General features: G+C 37.6%; 1 long non-coding RNA gene across 1 annotated transcript; it reads right to left on the bottom strand.

The window, feature by feature from the left end:
• Positions 1-2373: 2373 nt before the first annotated feature.
• On the bottom strand, positions 2374-7071 carry LOC138893449 (uncharacterized). Its single transcript, XR_011408997.1, has 2 exons — positions 6612-7071; positions 2374-2414 (listed from the first exon to the last, which is right to left on the bottom strand). It is a non-coding gene; the product is annotated as an uncharacterized lncRNA (long non-coding RNA).
• Between the last annotated feature and the right edge of the window lie 13539 nt (positions 7072-20610).

Genomic DNA, 20610 nt, shown 5'->3' with positions numbered 1-20610 from the left:
CATGAACTAATTGTTGATACACACACGCATCTCCTACATAATGGACAAGTAATTTAGTTGGATTTTCACCTCATCACTGTCCATTTGTAACCCAAAGATAAATGTTGATGAGAATATCGACATCACATCTCAAAACTCAGTGGGAAGCAAGCTAGCCAGCAAAGAACATTGACAGTACCTGGAATTTCTATTTAGTTTCTGCTTTGGTACGTATTTAACATTTTGATTGCCAGGCTTGATAGATAAAACTACTTCCACATTCCTGTCATACGTTATTCTCAGTAACAGGTCTTAACATGTCATGCTGCATGAGAATTGTCAGCCTGCAGATATGTTTTCATTTCAAAGTCAAGCGGCATATTCAAGTTTGTCCGTGAATCTGGCGATGCATCACCATTAAACTCTTTCCTATTGTTACTCTCTGAGTTAGAATCACACACAAGCTCCTAATCGGTCTTTTCATCTTTGGGCATTTCCTACCTATTTGTTGATGGAAAAACTTCAAATTTACTATTGGACTTTCGGCAGATACAACCTTTCCTATCTTACCGGATTTCTTTTTTTGGGTGCTTCTTTTGCTTAAGTTAGTTGTGCCGAAGAGGTAATTCCTTCCCCTTCTTTCTTTCTCTGTGCTTGAAAAATTCTTATTAGATTATCATTCTTTTTGAAATTAAATGCATCTGTGTTCATTGGTTATTTGAAAATATATAGAGTTGTCTACATGAGGCTCAAGTAACTATTAGATTTAGAAACGCAAGGCGCATAAATATGTATGTATGTGATCATGGCAAAATAAAGTTGAAGATTCTAGGCTAGTTGAATCTAATCCTAGCTCTGAGATTCACAATCAGGTAAAATAAGTTTGTTTTTTGAATGCAGTACGGAATTATGATTTAGGTTGTTGTTTGCTCATGGTGGCGCTTACAACTTCAAAATCAGGAAGCGGATCTATATCAATAGCTTAACTAACGTATTACTTAGTAGCATCTGTATTTTCGACCTGCTATAACGATTTGTTCGTGCTTTGCGGGGAATTGGTAATTTGGTAATCGTATTGGGTAGTAGCAATGTTATTCCTAGTATTAGATACTCATTATTGTTCTATTTAAATTTGTGATACTCGATGAATAGGTTTTATAAACTTTGTAAGTCATTGTTGAGTTCCTTCTATTTCAGATAATCGATTAATGGGTTGGTTTTATGGAGTTTGTAAGTCATTGTTGAGTTCCCTCTGTTCTGTAAGTTTCACTAATGGATAGGTTTTGCAGACTTTGTTAGGTCATTGTTGAGTTCCTGCTGCTTGGATAATTCATTAACGAGATAAGCATTTACTTGCGGTGATCACTAGGTTATAACTGCATGAAATTAGGTTTCATTAATATCTTGGTAGGTATAACTTTTACTCCCTCCGTTCATTTTTACTTGCCACGTTTTGACTTTTCACGTCCCTTTTATTGAATTTGAGAAAATGATTTGAAATGAGTAATAAATATTGTGGGTATAACAGGAAAAAAAATTGTCTTCTCATGATATGTGTAAAGTGACAAATAAAAATAAAAATCTATTTTTAGTATACATGTCAAGTAAAAGTCTCGAATGGAATGAATTTGAAGACAGAATTATCTCTGCGAGCATTAAACGCATTATATGTGCTCAATGGTTAGCGTATAGCTGTATACGAAACGTGAACTTAAAACATGGACGGCCAGGAATTGTAGGCTTTGTTTGTTCTGTTAGGGCAAAATCATTCTCTCCCTTTCTCGCTCAGCCTACAAATTTTCATTTTAAATATTTGTTTTAATTAAATGGAATCTTGCTTAGACCAATAATATAAATTTCCTCTCAATATTAAACATTTATATGGACGTCTTTGTTTCTATGTAGGAAATGAATACTCATCTGAATGTGAAACTTTCTTGTGTCTTTATGTTATGGTGTTTGTTTGGTAATGGTCTACTCTCTAGCTGTTGTCTTTATCATTTGTGATGTGATTTCCTGCCCCTTGTTTACCATCTCTCCTTATCTAACTAATTGTTGCGTATGTGTTTTCCGTTACTGCAGTAATGTGCTACATACACGTGGGAACATATCTTGATTGATTAAAAGTGATGAAGATTGAATATGCACGGAATTTAGTGCACACCGGATTATTTCATTGGCAAACAAAGGACCGGTTGATCTTGTTGGAATAAACCCCAATAGAAATAATATTCACAGTAATAGAAGCGGAATAATAGCGTAGTACCGAGATACGGTAATTAACAAGAATAAAAGAGTGATAACGATACCAAATTTTTTACGTGGAAAACCCTTTTGAATAAGGGAAAAAATCACGGCCCCGAGACGAGCAACTGATATCACTATAGCACGGAATTTTACACTTTGTAGGTCCGAGTAAAATACTCCAAAGACCACTATAACACTCAAAAGAAATAACCCTCTTTTGATATTCCCACCTCACTACAATATCGCTAACTCTCTATTTTTCTCACATACTATTTTCCTATACCCTGTCTGTGATGCTTCGCTTTTTCTTTCTCTCTTTGTTGGTGTGTAGAAATGAGAGCCGAAACTCTCCTTTTATAGGCGGAGCCTCACTCTCTCACGCCTACTATATTTGACATTTTCCTTCTGCAGATTTGTAAATCCCATAGCCTACTATATTTGACATTTTTTCTTCCCTTTCATTTATGGTGATGGACCCCACAAATCTCCCCTTCCATACCCATTCACCTGAAGGAGGTAACACCGGACTTCTAGCTTGAGTGCATGCCGACAAGTTCTTTGCACAATTCGAACTTGTCTTTTGGTACCATCTTGGTCAGTATATCTACAGGATTCTCACTTGTAGTAATCTTCAAGATTTTTAGAGATTCATTCTCTACCATTTCTGGAATCCAGTGATATCTCACGTCGATGTGTTTGGTCCTTGCATGGTACATGGAGTTCTTGTTAAGATCTATTGCACTTTGATTATCACAATAGACGACATACTCCTTCTAATGCAATCCAAGCTCTTGAAGGAACCGTTTCAACCATATCATCTTCTTGCCAGCTTCAGTAGCGGCAATATACTCCGCTTCAGTTGTAGAGAGTGCGACACACTTCTGCAACCTCGACTGCCATGATATAGACTCCCCCTGAAAATGTAAACAAATATCCAGTAGTGGATTTTCTGTTATCAATGTCACCTGCCATATCAGCATCTGCATAGCCCTTCAAGATTGGATCAGATCCTTCAAAGCACAAACAATCTCCCGCGGTACCTCTCAGGTACCTGAGTATCCACTTGACTACTTCCTAGTATTTTTTTGGGATTTTCAAGAAACCTGCTGACAACACCAACTGCGTGAGCAATATCAGGTCTAGTGCATACCATTGAATACATCAAACTTCCGACGGCAGAGGAATAAGGAACTTTAGTCATGCTTTCCTTTTCCTCCATTGTTATAGAACACATCTTCTTGCTTAACTTTAGATGACTAGCAAGAGATGTGCTGATTGGCTTAGCATTCTTCATGTTGAAGCGTTCCAGTACACGTTCAATGTACTTCTCCTGAGACAGCCACAACTTTCTGCTTGTTTACTCTCGAACTTTCTTCATACCCAGAATTTGTTGTGCTGGGCCCAAGTCCTTCATATCAAATGACTTGGACAAATCTCCCTTCAACTTTGCGATCAGCCTCTTGTCTTTTCCTACAATTAACATATCATCTACATACAACAACAATATAATAAAGTTATTCTCAGAAAATCTTTTGAAGTATACACATGGATCAAAATATGTCTTTATGTATGTTTGACTTTTCATGAATGAGTCAAACTTCATGTACCACTGCCTTGATGCCTACTTTAATCCATAAAGACTCTTATTCAATTTGCATACCATGTGTTTCTTTCCAGTTACTTCAAATCCTTCTGGCTGCTCCATATAAATCTCCTCTTCCAAATCTCCATGAAGAAATGCAGTTTTCACATCCAACTGCTCCACTTCAAGATCTAGGCTAGCTGCTAAGCTCAAAATTGTTCGAATAGAAGTCATTTTGACAACAGGTGAGAAAATTTCGTCAAAATCAATACCTTTTTTCTGTTCGAAGCCTTTAACCACCAATCGAGCTTTGTATCTGACCAGCTTGACATTTGCATCTTTCTTGAGTTTAAAGACCCAGTTACATTTGAGTGGTCTTTTACCCTTTGGAAGTTTAACCAGTTTGTACGTGCCATTTTTCTGCAGAGATTCCATCTCTTCTTGCATATCTTTCATCCACTGGTTCTTTTTTGTATGGGACAAGACTTTCTGGCTCCCCCTCATCACTGATGAGGACATACTCTGTGGCAGGGTACCTGTATGACTCTACCCTAGGTATTTCTGATCTCCTCAAGGGTTGAGGTTGTTCTTCTCCTTGAGTGGGGTGATCCACTTGCTCGACATCATCATCAAGTTGCTCCCCCTGCTCAATAGCCTCACCAGGTTGCTCCCCCCTGCTCGGCAACCTCGTCGGTCGTACTTTCTGCACTTGTGGGATAGTTAGAAAAAGAAGGAATGATAACAAGGTTAGGAATTATTCCATTCTTGACCTTCTCTGACATATCATCAGCAGTTCCAACTTCACTTTCTCGGAAGACTACATCTCTGCTTTTGATGACCTTCTTCTTTACAAGATCCCACAATCTGTATCCGAACTCTTTATCTCCATATCCGATAAATATACAGGGAATAGATTTATCATCTAGCTTTGTTCTCTTCTCCTTTGGTACATTCGCAAAAGCTCTGCAACCGAACACCTTCAGATGCGAGTAGGACACCTCCTTGTTGGTCTAAACTCTCTCTGGGATGTCAAACGCCAACGAAACTGATGGACTCTTATTGATCAGGTAACAGGTTGTCTGAACTGTTTCACCCCAGAATGACTTAGGCAGTTTAGCCATTCTGAGCATGTTTCTCACCTTCTCCACTATGGTGCAGTTCATCCTTTCGGCTACGCCATTGTAATGTGGGGTTCCAGGAATTATCTTTACATGTCTGATCCCATGTCTTGAACAGTCCTCTTCAAATTCCCTTGAAGTGTACTCACCTCCATTGTCACTTCGGGACGCTTTAGCTTTTGGTCTGTCTCCCTTTCCACCATAGCATGAAACTTCTGGAAAACTTGAAACACCTGATCTTTGGTTTTCAAAATATAAACCCATAATTTTTGTGAAACATCATCAATAAAAGTAACAAAATATTTATTACCGCCTATCGATTCAATTTCCATTTGACCACAAACATTAGAATATACCAAATCAAGTATATTCAATTTTCTTTCAGACGATGTCTGAAATGAGACTCTATGCTGCTTACCAAATAAATAGTAGTCACAAGGTTTTACTGTTGTACCTTTTGCAAAAGAGATGAATGATTTCCTCGCAAGAATCTGCAATCCCTTCTCGCTCATATGACCCATTCTTTTGTGCCACAAATCTGCAGAAATCTCATCTTGTGCCGCGTTCAATTCACCTTGGCATATTTCTGTATTTGTCCTGTACAACGTGCCACGAGCAACTCCCTTTGCAATCACCAATGATCCCTTGGTGAGTCTCCATTTTTTATTTGCAAAATAGTTCTCGTATCCATCTCGGTCTAAAGTAATTCCCGAGATCAAGTTCATCCGTAAATCATGTACATGTCGCACGTCCTTTAGAATCAATGTGCATCCGATATTTGTCTTGATACAAATGTACCAATCCCCGCAATCTTTGAGTAACTTGTGTTACCCATTCTCACAAGGCCGAAATCACCTGCTACATATGTCCTTGATTTTCAGACTTCTTTCTCATCTTCTCGTTGAGTAGAAGAGCCGATGTGACATATTTCAACTCAATGGCAGTTTTACCGTGCAGGATGGTTATTGCTAGATTATCGTACGAAGATGGCAACGCGTTCAACAGCAAGATGGCTTTATCATCTTTCTCGATTTTCACTGTAAGATTGGCGAGCTGTGTGATTAGTCCGTTAAACACATTTAAATGTGACAAAAAATTCGTACCTTTACCCATGTGTAGGGCGTATAACTGCTTCTTCAGGTACAATTTATTTGTTAGCGTTTTGGACATGTATAGGCTTTCTAACCTTGTCCAAATACCACGTGCGGTGTCTTCATCAATGATGTTATTTACCACATCATCTGATAAGTGCAACCTGATTGCACTAGCAGTCCTTTCATCCAAGTCAGCCCAATCCTCAACTTTCATGGTATCAGCATCTAGTACCTTATGTAATCCTTGTTGGATGAGCAGATCCATCATCCTTCTTTGCCATGTTGAGAAACCGCTATCTTCATTAAATTTTACTACCTCGTACTTTACTCCGAACATTTTTATTTTTCACCGAGTATAGTACTACCGACAGTGAATAGTATTTCTGTGAACGAGCAGAACATGTGCTCTGATATCAGTTGTTAGGAATAAACCCCCTACAGAAATAATATTCACAGTAATAAAAGCGAAATAATAAAGTAGCACCGAGATACGGTAATTAACAAGAATAAAAGAGTGACAACGACACCAAGATTTTTATGTGAAAAATCCTTTTGACTAAGGGAAAAAATCACGGCCCCGAGACGAGCAACTGATATCACTATAGCAAGGAATTTTATACTTTGTAGGTCGGAGTAAAATACTCCAAAGACCACTACAACACTCAAAATAAATAACCCTCTTTTGATATTCTCACCTCACTACAATATCGCTCACTATCTATTTTTCTCACAGACTATTTTCTTATACCCTGTCTGTGATGCCTCACTCTTTCTTTCTCTCTTTACTCGTGTGTAGAAATGAGAGTCGAAGCTCTCTTTTTATAGGCGTAGCCTCACTCTCTCACGCCTACTATATTTGACATTTTTCTTCTGCAGATTTGCAAATCTCATAGCCAACCATGTTTGACATTTTTTCTTCCCTTTCATTTATGGGGATGGACCCACATGTCTATGTAAGGAGGTCTCCTAACTTAATTGTAGGAGAATAGATTGGCTCTATAATATTTAATTTCTTAATAGTAATTCATTGTCTTTCCTTATAGAATTTTGGGACTCATTGTATAAATACCTTATTCTTGGGATGTAAAAATGTAATAGATGAAGTGGTGGAATAGACTTCCTCCTTTTTCTTCATTTAATTTCGAACTCAAATGGTGTTGTGAGTAAAGAGCTTTTAATTGTGTATTCATGCTAAATTAGTACGCTAATAGTGATTGGACGGTGGTGCTACGGTGGTTTTGAGTGGAGAGATGACGGTGTACTGGATGAATTTGAAGGGAGGAAAGAGGTGTATATTTGTGTCTATCCTCATGTATTTTTATGTTCCCCTTGTATATTTGTGTATATGCCCGTATATTTGTGTGTATCTTGTATGATATGCAATGTAGCAGTGATGGTAATTCAGCTCGATCTCAGCTCTAAATTTTGACTGCAAACCAGTTCAAATCACCTCTAATCTTCTTCAAATTTTGTATATAGCATCATCTAGTGTTTCAAAAGAATACCAACCACACTCTCTCAAAAATCAAAAACAAATACTAAGAAATTTCAGATTTCGAGTTGAAGCCTCAAATTAGTCTTTAATTGTGGTTCTTTAGAACCTTCTTCGACTATTCACCAAATTAGAGAGTATTGATATTGGAGGTTCAAAAGGACACCTGAAAGCAGCCTATCTACACTCATTTCATATTTTTATCTCTCTCTAGGCCTATGTAAATGAAGAGTTATGGGGTAAGGGAAATGAAATGAAGAGAAGAAGTTGGAGCAGATCAGAAGAAGGAAGAGGAATTAAGCGAGTGAGAAGAAAATTCACGTATGTTTGTGAGATTTCGCTAGCGGTTGCTATTTTTTGTTGGGCTACCATGGCAAAATATATTTGTTTCACAAGGGGTGCAAACAAGTGTAAAGAAGTTGTACATTTCTGCCAATTTTCCATTTTAAAATGGCTAATTAGCCCCTAATTAAAGATAGATGGAGGGTTTAATTAAACAAGAGTAAAAAGGCTTGTGTAGTCTAATTTATTTTTGGTCAGATATCAAAAGATTTTATTCAACAAATAAAGATAATTATGGCTCCTCTAGATCCTTTGGACTAAAGAGCTAGACTCAAAAAAAAGAAACAATACCTAAACTGTTATTTACATTTCAATAGTCCCTCTACTACTTATACTATCATTTATTCATAAAGGAAAACTATTGACTCCTTCTAATATCTTCTTACATCTAGTCTTCTGTTTCCCTTTGATATGTAGCTGAAGGACAATATTTCGAATTCTTGTTTTGGTATCAGTTTTTTGCCCCTGAAATTTGCGCATATTTCTTTCTATCCATGTATGATAAACCACGGCTGCAAACAGGAATACTAATATGCTATTTCAAGGCCTACCATTTTTTGTTCTTGTCGTCAGCCAGAAGACTTCCTCCTCCCAAAGTCCAACTGGATGTCTCTCTCCCAACCAATTGAGCATTGTACTCCAGATGGTCCTTGAGTAGACATTCAAAAAAGAGATGGACCATTGTTTCTGTTTTCCCACTGTTGCACAATACGCATTCATTTGCTACCTGTATCCCCCAAGCTGCCAGTCTATCAACAGTGGTAAGTCTGTGATGAATTGCCAGCCATAGAATGAAGTTATGCCTAGGTATAGTTGAACCCAGTATTAAAGCTTTTCAATGAACCTTTGGGTATTGAGGCCTCGCTAATGTGTAAGTCTGTGTAGTCTAATTCAATAAGGTGCCATTTGGCTAATGTTTTATTACAGTTAATCTGTGTATAAAAACCAGCATAATATAGTACATTGTTTGGTTGGTGTGTTAAGATTTTAGTTTTTCTAAGTAAGGTAATTTTATTAATAGAAACAGTACCAAGTAGGTATCAAGCGAGAATACATAAAATTGGATTAGTACAAAATCTACTTAAAAATTGAATCTAGGAAGTCCAAAAGGTAATATATGCTCTTTCTTATGCCAACACGGTAAATGTTGCAAACAACTATATTTTAAAACATAAATCTTGTCCTTTTCTCCTTCGGAACATCTCTAGTACATGTCTTGCCAAATTGTCCAGCTAATGCATAGTGGAGTGAGTTTCCAGATCTTCTTCAGACTTTTTTCATATGTTGTGCTTTCCAGCTACTTAGCTGATCCTTGTAATTTTTGTGGCATTACACCATTACCTAGCATACCTCAAAAATATTCAGAGATAAAGTTCATATGTCCATTGTCCAAGGGAATATAGCTGCATCAATTAGTGATTTATAGATTTTGCATCAAAATTCCCACAGAAGTAACCTAAACTATACTGTAATATCCTCTTCATTTCAAGTTGTCAAGTGTTAGACATGCTTCATGTGCTACCGGCCATCCAAAACATGCAACTTTAGATGGTGCCTTGGCCTTCCAAAAGCATCTTCCATGGACAAATGGATTCGTATTCTTTATGTAGCATCTCATAGTAGCATAACATATGTAATGTTTGGCTAGGTTTTTTCCTGTTTGACAGAAACTAAGGGTCCATCAAACATATATAGAGAATCAGGTTCTCTATTAATTTCCATAGAACACACGCACACAGCAGTAAGTAAATGACACAGTAGAATTTTACGTGGAAAACTCTCAGCTCACGGGATTAAAAACCACGACCTACCCCTGTAAGATTTCAACTTCACTACTGAGCAAACTTCAGATTACAAACTATTGTAACCTAGGAACTAACTTCTTAATCCCTCACTAACTTGTAATAACTCTATTACAAGCCCCTTTGTAATAACTCTATTACAAAGCTTACAACTCGACTAACTCTAGCCAAGACACAAACACATGGTTTATGATTTTACAATGGTCTCCTACACAATGCTTCTAACTAAGCTAAGTAGGAATTACAAGTAAATCACTTTAACAAAGGTGCTACACAACTAAGGACATATGATGACTCAATACAGGAAACAGGTCCTTCGTTATGTTGCTCTTTGTTCTTGACGCCTTGAATGTCACTTGCAGGTTGACAATACACTTGAGAGAAAGCTTGGTGAATTCTAGAGTGTGTGTGTGTTGTTTTGCCTTTCCTTCTGTCACACCTCCTTTTTCCCGAGGGATAGGGGGGTTTTTTCAATTAAAGTGAAATTAATAGAAATGAGATTATTTATTTAATTCAGAGTCGCCACTTGGAATAATTATTATGGTGTCCCAAGTCACCGGTTTATTTTAAATTCCAAATCGAGGAAATTGACTCTGTTTTATGGTCCGCAAAACACAGAAGACCGGGTAAGGAATTTTGTTAACCCGGGAGAAGGTGTGAGGCACTCTCGAGTTTCGTAATTTTAGCATGGTCATTTTAATCATATCTGGCTTAACTAATTGTTTAATTACGTATTTTTAAAACCTATGTGTGTCTTACCTTTTACCGCTTTTAATTATGGCGCTATGGAATTATCTTGAAACGAACAACGTGTGCGTGAATCCGTTTTGTTTAGTATGCCAAAAATCATATTACGCGTACATGTACATAATTAAAAATACTTTATTATTATTAAGAAATTAGTTTGTCAAGTCGCGTGAACGCGTACTTTGTCTTTAAACTTGTAGATCACAACTATGTCACGCGAACGTGTACATAACCACGATAATTAAATAAGTCGCGCCTAAAGCATGCTAGCACATTCATAGTTGTTCAATCAGACCCGCATAGTTCGGTCAGAAGCGGGGAACAACTTGAAATCTCAGTCTATTTTTCAAAATTTTTGGAGTAAACTCTCTTATTTTCTCTCCTCTTGGTTTTTCTCATTTATTTCATTTATTCCAGAAGCCAGTCAATATACAAGACCGAATCAAACAAAATGCACAGGTAGCACATAAGATGCATCATGATGGTTTTTAATTTCGGGTACACCTGTCCTAGACGGACCCAACCCATCTGTTGAGTCCCCTAAGTCAAATGCACGTGGTGCAAACAAACGTACCTACTAGGGATCCGGCATGAGGCTATGTTATTCTAGGTTTAAATCCTGGAGGGTGTTTTAGACCTGGCTTACCCAACCGGACAGCTTGAGCCGAGGTGGGGGCAATGTGCCGGGAGCATGAAAGTCTACCCGGCCTAATTGTTGGTCCAGCCTCGTTCTATTTGGTATGACCACTAACAGAAAAGTGGGCCACGCGTACGTGTCCACCATAGTTTTAAAAGACTCAGAAGGGAGGTGTAAGAAGACAGTTTATACAGTTCAAATAATATCAAAGCGGTAAATGAGCGGCAATTAGCACATTAGGCCCAAAAATACAGTAATATCAATAATCAAGAAAGCCAAGTATAGATCACATTAATAAGCTCGAATTCTGAACCCTGAACCAGAGATTCTGGGTTCGGTCCCCAGCAGAGTCGCCAGAGCTGTCACACCTCTTTTTTTTCGAGGGATAGGGGAATTTTTCCAATTAAAGTGATATTAATCGAAATGAGATTATTTTTTTTAATTCAGAGTCGCCACTTGAAATAATTATTATGGTGTCCCAAGTCACCGGTTTATTTTAAATTCCAAATCAAGAAAATTGACTCTATTTTACAGTCCGCGAAACATAGAAGAACGGGTAAGGATTTCTGTTAACCCGGGAGAAGGTGTGAGGCACTCTAGAGTTTCATAATTTTAGCACGGTTGCTTTAGTCATACCTGGCTTAACTAATTATTTAATTATGTATTTTTAAAAGTTATGTGCGTCTTACCTTTTACCGCTTTTAATTATGGCGCTATGGAATTATCTTGAAACGAACCACGTATGTGTGAATATGTTTTGTTTAGTGTGCCAAAACCATATCATGCGTATGTGTACACAATTAATAACACTTTATTATTATTAAGAAATTAGTTTGTCAAGTCGCGCGAATGCGTACTTTGCCTTTAAACTTGTAGATCACAACTATGTCACACGAACGTGTACATAGCCACGATAATTAAATAAGTCGCGCCTAAAGCATGCTAGCGCATTCATGGTTGTTCATTTCCTAAGTTGGGATCACATGTGAAAGTTAAGATTATGGACTAAATGTGATGACCAAATCACCATAGATGTTCAAGGCTTAGTAAGGTGTTTGAGATTCCCAACGGACTCCATTACTTGAACCAAACTAAAGCTAGCATTTTAAGAAATTTCATTAATAAAAGAGGACGTAGCAGCCATATTGTTTCAAGAGGTTAAGCTAAGGCTCATCTTTCGTGGTCTATTCTAAGATTTCCATAATCCATATAGAATTAGGCGCAATAGATTGATATATCCAGCATGTTGTTTACGGCCAAATGACTGAACATGATAGGTATTTACCAAATTCTTACCATGGACATACCAAGAATGATGGCATTAGCTTGAACTAAATTAATTGAACAGTGCATTCATAAATCACAATATACTACTCATAGGGAGTAAGTTTTAATTAATTGCAAATTTGAGATCAATAGCTACTGAAATTAGAAATGCATGCTGTAACATTGCAAATAATTAATTATGAACCCTTATGTCACTATAAGATGAATTCAACAATTCAGCAGCTTCTACAATAACCACAAGGAATAACTGAATGATTCAAACATCTTGAATGATGTTTAAATCTGCCAGACACGACCTCCAACACAAATATCCATATGAAATTAAATGAATTTCAACCAGCCTTCATAGATTCACAAAAGCACTAAACAAACTTTCAAATTACTCAATTCTAATCAATAGCTCACTAACACTTGAACCTTTAATGGAAGCATATTCAGCATTAGTTATTAATCAAAAAAGAGAGAAACAAACATAATTTGAGGCTTAGGCGAGCCAGATCTAAATCAGCATGAACTCAACAGGAATACAACAAAGTTTTATCCTAAAATTTTAAATAAAGGACAAGTGAGGATTTACATACCTAAAGCATGGAAACAGTAGCACAAAAACCAAATAATAGCCTAGAACTCCTAATTAGTGAAGTTCAACAGTGATGAACAACAAAAACAGTCCCGAACCAGAGGAAGGAAATTTTGAACCGAGGCAAATCAACTCGAAATCAACAGCAAACAACCACAACTTTGATTTTGAATTATTTGAATCCGAAACAACCTATCAAAACTCTACTGTTTTTCCTTCTTCTTTTTTCAGATTTTATTCTTTTTTTTGGTTTTCTAGATCTCGGATTTTTGAATTTCAAGCTTGCTTTTTAGCTATTTCGTGTGTGTTTGTGAGAATATCAGATGATGGATTTCGTGTGTGTATCCAGATGTGGTAGTGAGAGATCAATGAGATTAGAGAGGGGATTTAGGAGGCGGCTAGGGTTTTCTAAAGGGGGGATCCGTTCTCTCTGAAGATGGGTGTAGGGACTTTGGTATTTTTAGGGAAATTGGGGGGGGGGGAACGACGTCGTTTTGGCATTTTAAGGGACTGGGCTGATTTGGAGATTGGGCTAGGGTAGATTTTGGGTCATTTTAGCAACTGGGCTGTTTGAAATTGGCCAAGAGTTTTCGGGCAAAGATAAAGTGAGCAGTCATGAATAATTTTTGCCCGTTTGATTCTTCTTTGGAAGCATTTTGAAAAAGTTTGACCGAACCTTGCTTCGGAGATTGCCTACATATCCTTAGCTATAAAGGAATCAGGTCAGTGTAGTTCTGGAAGTTTTGGTGGCTGGGACTACCAAGAAGCTGTGATTTCACTGCTGTTACTGTTGTTTACTACTTGCTGAACTCCTTATTACACGAAAATCAAAAACTAAAAGAAACTAAACAAGCCTATCATCTATGAGTTACAAGATTCTTATCTATAAGTCTTCTGAAACTTGATCTTGAATCTTCTACATTTCTGTTGTGCATCTCGAACTGTTAACTCGCATTCTTGAGGCGAGCTTTTGCTACTTCTAACCTGAATTGACCATATTCCTTAGGCGGGCTCCTGCTACTGACTTTAAACTTGAAGTGAATTCTGAAATGACTTCCCTCGTTCTCCAGGTGGGTGCCTGCTACTGACTTGAAACTTGAAATAACTCTGAAAAGAATTCCCTCGTTCTCCATGTGGGTGCCTGCTACTGACTTGAAAATTAAAATAACTCTGAAATCAATTCCCTCGTTCTCTAGGTGGGCGCCTGCTACTGACTTAAAAATTGAAATAACTCTGAAATGAATTCCCTCGTTCTCCAGGTGGGCACCTGCTACTGACTTGAAATTTGAGATAACTCTGAAATGAATTCCCTCATTCTCCAGGTGGACACCTGCTACTGACTTGAGAATTGAAATAACTCTGAAATGAATTCTGAAATGACTTCCCCCGTTCTCCAGGTGGGCGCCTGCTACTACAGCAAAACAGACAAAATAAAAGAAACTTTTCTGCCCCAGTTTGCACTAGAAAGATTTGTGAATTGTTAGCAGAACTATAAATCACATATGATATTGATGAAGGATGCAATGATGAGAGTAAAATTAAAGACTCGACTAGGATGTGCGTCTATTGTGAGTAAAACCAAGAAAATTTTGACTAGCAAATGCGTCTGCTAAAAAAACCTGAATGACCCAAACTAGGAAGTGTGTCTCCTAGGGATAAACTCAAATGACCCAAACTAGGAAGTGCATTTCCTAGGGGTAAAATCTCAATTTAGGAAGTGTGTCTCCTAAAAGTATGACCTGAAAGACCTAGACTAGGAAGTGCGTCGCCTAGGGGTGAAACTTGAATGACTCAAACTAGGAAGTGCGTCTCCTAGGGATGAAACTTGTAACCTAAGATTAGGAAGTGTGTTTCCTAAAAAGTATGACCTGAAAGACTCAGACTAGGAAGTGCGTCTCCTAGTGGTGAAACCTTGAACACAAAATTAGGAAGTGTATCTCCTAAAAAGTGTGGCCTGAAAGATTTAAACTAGGAAGTGTGTCTCCTAGATGTGGAATTGAGATTGAGGAAAACTATAAACTAAGCTCGACTAAAATAAAAACTGACCCTATTCTCCAGGCGGGACCCCTGAACTCAAGGAAAACTAATGATTACCAACCTAACGAAATTAAAAACTGGCCCTATTCTCCAGGCAGGACCCCTGAACTTTAAGAAAACTAAAGATTACTAAAACTGACCCTATTCTACAGGCGGGACTAAGGAACATGCCTAGGAGGTATGATCTTCTCAATAGCCTTTGCGTTAGCAGAACTGGGACATTACACCTGAAAAATTCAAGCTTCCAAGCTTTGATATGAACATAGCTCACTCTCTCTCCCTCAGTAGGTAGTAAAAGGAGAGCATGACGGGCCAAATCCACAAAACGGGACTCATACTGAGTAACAGTCATACTGCCCTGCTGTAGACGCTCAAATTGCTTGTGAAATTCCTCTCTCAGTGTGATAGGGAGGAACTTATCCAGAAATAGCTGAGAAAACTGCTCCCAGGTAACTGCAGGCGGTCCAGCTGGTCTAGTCAATGTATAATCCCTCTACCATCTCCTAGCGGAACCCGTCATCTAAAATACAGCAAAATCAACCTCATTAGTCTCAACTATACCCATGTTCCGTAGCACCTCGTGGCAGCGTTCAAGATAATCCGGTGGGTCCTCAGAAGGTGTACTACTGAAGTGAATTGGAAAGAGCTTAGTAAACTTATCCAGACTCAATAAGACCTCAAAAGACATGGCGAGCCATCTGCTCCGGAGCAGGAGTAGTGGGAGTTTGTGCTCCTCCCCCAGCCCGTGAAACGGCTGGTGCCACTGAAAATGTACCATTCTGGGCTACGCCCTCCATAAGACTCACCAAACGGACTAGAGCGTCCTAAAGTACTAGAGTGGCTATGAATCCTTTCGGGACCTGAACTGGTCCAACTGGTATATTCTGAACTGGAACTTCCTCCTGAAAATCCACCTGAGGTTCTATAATAGGTGCAGCTGCTCGAGCTTTGGACTGAGCTCTACCTCGGCCTCTAGCACGACCTCGACCTCAACCTCTACCCCTGGCCATGGTTGCCGACGGGGGTTCTCGTCCCTGTCCATCGGTAGAAGTATTATGTATTCTCACCATCTGCGAGAGAATAAGAGTAGAATGGTTCAATCATCGATGATAGAATAAAATCGCATGACAGAATAAGAAAGAAGTGATATTGTTCCTAAACTTCATAGCCTCTGAGAGATAAGTACAGACGTCTCCGTACCGATCCTTCAGACTCTACTAAGATTCTCGTGACTCGTGAGACCTATGTAACCTAGTGCTCTGATACCAACTGTCACGACCCGAAATTCCCACCTTCGGACCGTGATGGTGCCTAACATTTCACTTGCTAGGCAAGCCAATGTTAGAATAATATTAACCATTTCTAAATAATTTTTAAATTTATTAATAACAAAGAAATAAATGCTGAAGTAAGGTCTGAAATATAGTGAATAATTCATAAAATAACGGTGTCTAAATACTATCCTAGAATTGGTGTCACAAGTGCACGAGCTTCTAGAATAATATAAATAAGGGCCTGAACAAAATACAGCTGTCTGAAAATAAACACACAGCTAAAGTAAAATAGACGGAGACTTCAGAACTGCGGACGCCATGCAGTTATACCTCAAAAATCTGCACAAGAAGCGCAGAGTGTAGTATCAGTACAACCGACCCCAATGTACTGGTAAGTGCTGAGCCTAACCTCGACGAAGTAGTGACGAGGCTAAGGCGGGTCACTTACATTAACATGTACACAATATTAGTAAAACAACAATAATAGAAATAAATCAGGTAACTCATTTTTAATAGTTGAAGCCAACTCAGGAGTCATAATCAATTATTATTTCAATCAATTTTCGTTGCAGCGTGCAACCCATTTCCACAATATATTCATTTTCCAACCTCTCATATAATTATTTTATAAAGTATATATATAAACTTTTCAATAAGTCTGTTGCGGCGTGCAACCCGATCCTTCAATATATTCATTTCAATCAATTATGTTGCGGCGTGCAACCCGATCCTCCAATATATTCATTTACCAATTCTCATAGAAGAAATTACCCCAATAAATGCAACAATTAATATAAAATTATAATACAATAAGCACACAATAATTATGATTTAATTATGAAATAAATAATGACAAAGAATAATTTATTATGGAAATCAGGGAGAAAATAGGCAGTTTAATGTTTAATATGCTAAATGTGAAGTAGCAATTAATTCACATAATTCAAATAAGCATGTAGCAATTATTACCGGAATTTAAGAATTAATATTTGACGAGGAACTATGAGTGAAACAATTAATATAATAATTTATTCATAATTTAAAATGATTTATAATTTTCAAATAATTATGCAAACAATTAATTCGATAACGTATAGCCACTCGTCACCTCGCCTATACGTCGTTCACATGCAATTCACATAATAAATAATTTAAGGGTTCTATTCCCTCAAGTCAAGGTTAACCACGACACTTACCTCGCTTTGCAAATTCCAATCAATTATTCAACCACAACTTTTCCTTTTAAATTTGTCTCCAAAAGCTTCAAATCTATTCACAAACAATTCGATATATTCAATACGAATCATAGGAATTAATTCCATATGAATTTACTAATTTTCCGGATAAAAATCCGAAATTTATTAAAATATTCGACAGTGGGACCCACGTCTCAATTCTCGGAAAAACTTATGAAATCCGAACACCCATTCCGCTATGAGTTCAATCATACAAAAATTATCAAATACCGATATCAAATGGACTTTCAAATCTTAAATTTTTGTTTTTGGAAGATTTTATAAAAATCTGATTTTTCTTCCATAAATTCACGGATTCATGATATAAATGAGTATGGAATCATGAAATATAATCAATATAGGATAAGGAATACTTACCCCAATGTTTTTCCATGAAAATCGCCCACGAATCGCCTTACCCGAGCTCAAAAATTGGAAATTGTTGAAAATGGGTCGAAACCTCATTTCCAGAACTTAAGTTCTGTTTCTGGGATTTTTACCTTTCACGAACGCGGTCAGTGCCTCGCGTTCGCAAAGCACAAAATTTGTGCTGCCCAATTTTACACTTCGCGAACGCGAAGCTTGCCTGGCTTGGCCTTCGCGAACGCGAAGGCCTTCATCCTTGTTTTAGACAAATAAAACTTGTGAGTTTTAAACATGGTGGTTAGTTTGTGGCTTTGACTTTGAGGGCGATTTCTCTTGCACTTGTCATGATCAACTTGGACTTCAACTTGGAAGACAGTGCTTGTTATCGGCCAACCACTTTTCTGGACAACCCTTATCACAAGAAATATTCCTGATTCGTTCAAGTCCAATACCTTATACCCGATGCATTGCACTCGTATTCTAACGTTCACCAAATCTTTGCATTTTACATCAATCCCAAAGAACATCTATTATCACCAACTTAGTGCACACACTATTCTCCCATGTCTTATGCCATTTTGATGTGCTTTCTAGACTCTGCTTTGTGTGATTAAAAAGCTGGTAGCAGATTTTGAAGTCATTTCTCACTTGTTTCGACAAAAATAGACTCAAGAGGGACTTAAACAAAACAAGAGGAACAAAGTAATGAGAAGAACGAGAAGAGATGGTATCTAACAAGAAAATATTTTACCCAGGAAAAAGAACAAAGTAGAAACTAATCTGATTTGAAAGCCAACTCCACTGATCATGACATGCATTTTGGATTAAGTGGCCTGATCTGTTAAGTGAGTCTAATCTTCAACTCTTGTTATGCCTCTAAGCTATGAGACTGGGCTTCAGTGCTCCAATTGTCCTATCTGATCCACGACCCTCAGTCGACTTGTAGTGCCCTGAAGGGTTTTCACCATCAAGCCTCTCTCATTTTGTTCTTTTTCTCAACTCACCGTCGCCTTATGGTGCCCATGAGGGTTTTCACCGATAAGACTCTCTCATTTTATCGTTTTCTCTCTTTGTGCTGAGAACAAGGTATTACCCATGATACAAGAAGATCATACTTTTACCACACACTTGATTTGGTATCCTCAAAGATTGATCGGAAGGTCTTTATTTGGACCGTAATGTAGGATTTTTGATTGGGTTAAAAAGAAAGGATGATATAAAGGCTCAAAATAACTAAAATGAAAGGGGTTTTAACTTACAACTTTTGGAATCGGGTCTATTTACAAAACTAAAACTTCTGCCCTAGTTTATTTGATTCTGGGAAATTTTGGATTTTTATTTTGATGGGATCGAACCTCAGAGTAAGGCTGCCTACGTATCCTTAAAAGAAATCAGGTCAAATGCAGTTCTAAACTAAGAGTTGTTTTGTTTTTGTTGCTTCTTTTTTTTTCTTTTATTTTTTTCTATTTTTCTCTTTTTTCTTTTCTTTTTCTTCTTTCCTTTTTCTTTTCTATTTTCTAACTCTACTTCTGATTCCAAAAGAGGGGTATGAAAGAAAATAAATAAGGCTCAAAAGGGGTAGTAATGGATAAAAGTGTTTGGGGTAGCAGAATAAAATGCCTTTGTCATTCCAAACTTTAAAAATGCCAAGTACAAATATGCAATTGAAGATAAGCAAATAAATCATACATAGTATCTATTGATGGCATCAACACAAACAAAAAGTGCCAATGGGTAATACCTTCGTCCCGATAAATGACCCTTGCCAGTTCGAAGCAGACTTGACTCAACCTTATCTTGATGTGGAAGGATGCATTTTGACACTGACTGATCTACCTCAAACTACTTGAGAGACATTTCCTTGTTGTATGCTCTTATCAACCTCTTGATTTCCTAGACTAACTAACTTAGTTTCACTCAATTCAAGCTTCAAGTTATCTTAGAATGCGTGAATCTTTACTTATTTTCCCAAATGCATCTTTTTATCATATTCAAAATTATGTTTCATTATTCCATGATTAGACTGGCTTTCAAGATCTGGCTAAAAACTCCGCATGCATGTCATGTCATTAGAACTAGCGGGAAAAGAACTAAGCACAGAATGATACAAAAGGACAAACTGCATTTCATTGAGTAAAGGATGGAAGGGTTTAACAACAAGACAAACAACCTAAAATCCGAGTTACAACCCTAAAATAACCCAGATAATGAAAATAACAACAGAACAGACAGACAAGACTCACACAAATAGAGGGATAGAAGGGTTTGACTCAATAAAACAAATAAAATCTGGATCACAACCCTGAAATAACCTAGATAATAGAAAAAATATCAAAACAAGCTACCAAGATTCCTTCCTAGTGAGGAGAGAATGACTTTTCCATTGCTAAGCTTGACACTTAGCCACAAATTTGCTCATCGGAATCACCACGTGCTTCTCCAATTTCAACATCATTAACTTTAGTCAGCAAGTTCCCGAGAGGATTCTCATACTCCTTGTCACCACGCATCATCCCCACAAAGTGTGCATCATCATTTATAGGTAAAGGATTCTACCAATATTTTGGGTGTCACTGTCCTGGATCACAATTATCCCTTCTTGAATCATTATTTCTATTTCCCTTTTCAAAGCACGACAATCTTCAATGCTATGCCCTTGGACACTAGAATGGTACATGCACCGTACAGTAGGATCGAAACCTTTTGCATATGGGTCCGGAGTATAGCCGAGGAGCGGCTCAATCAGGCCAGAATGTTTTAACTTTTCAAACAAGCTTGTGTAGGATTCCCC

This window comes from Nicotiana tomentosiformis, chromosome 6 (genome assembly GCF_000390325.3).
Source record: "Nicotiana tomentosiformis chromosome 6, ASM39032v3, whole genome shotgun sequence".
Taxonomy (NCBI): Eukaryota; Viridiplantae; Streptophyta; class Magnoliopsida; order Solanales; family Solanaceae; genus Nicotiana; species Nicotiana tomentosiformis.
Note: the sequence above shows the minus strand (reverse complement) of the source record. Positions and strands in the feature narration are given on the sequence as shown.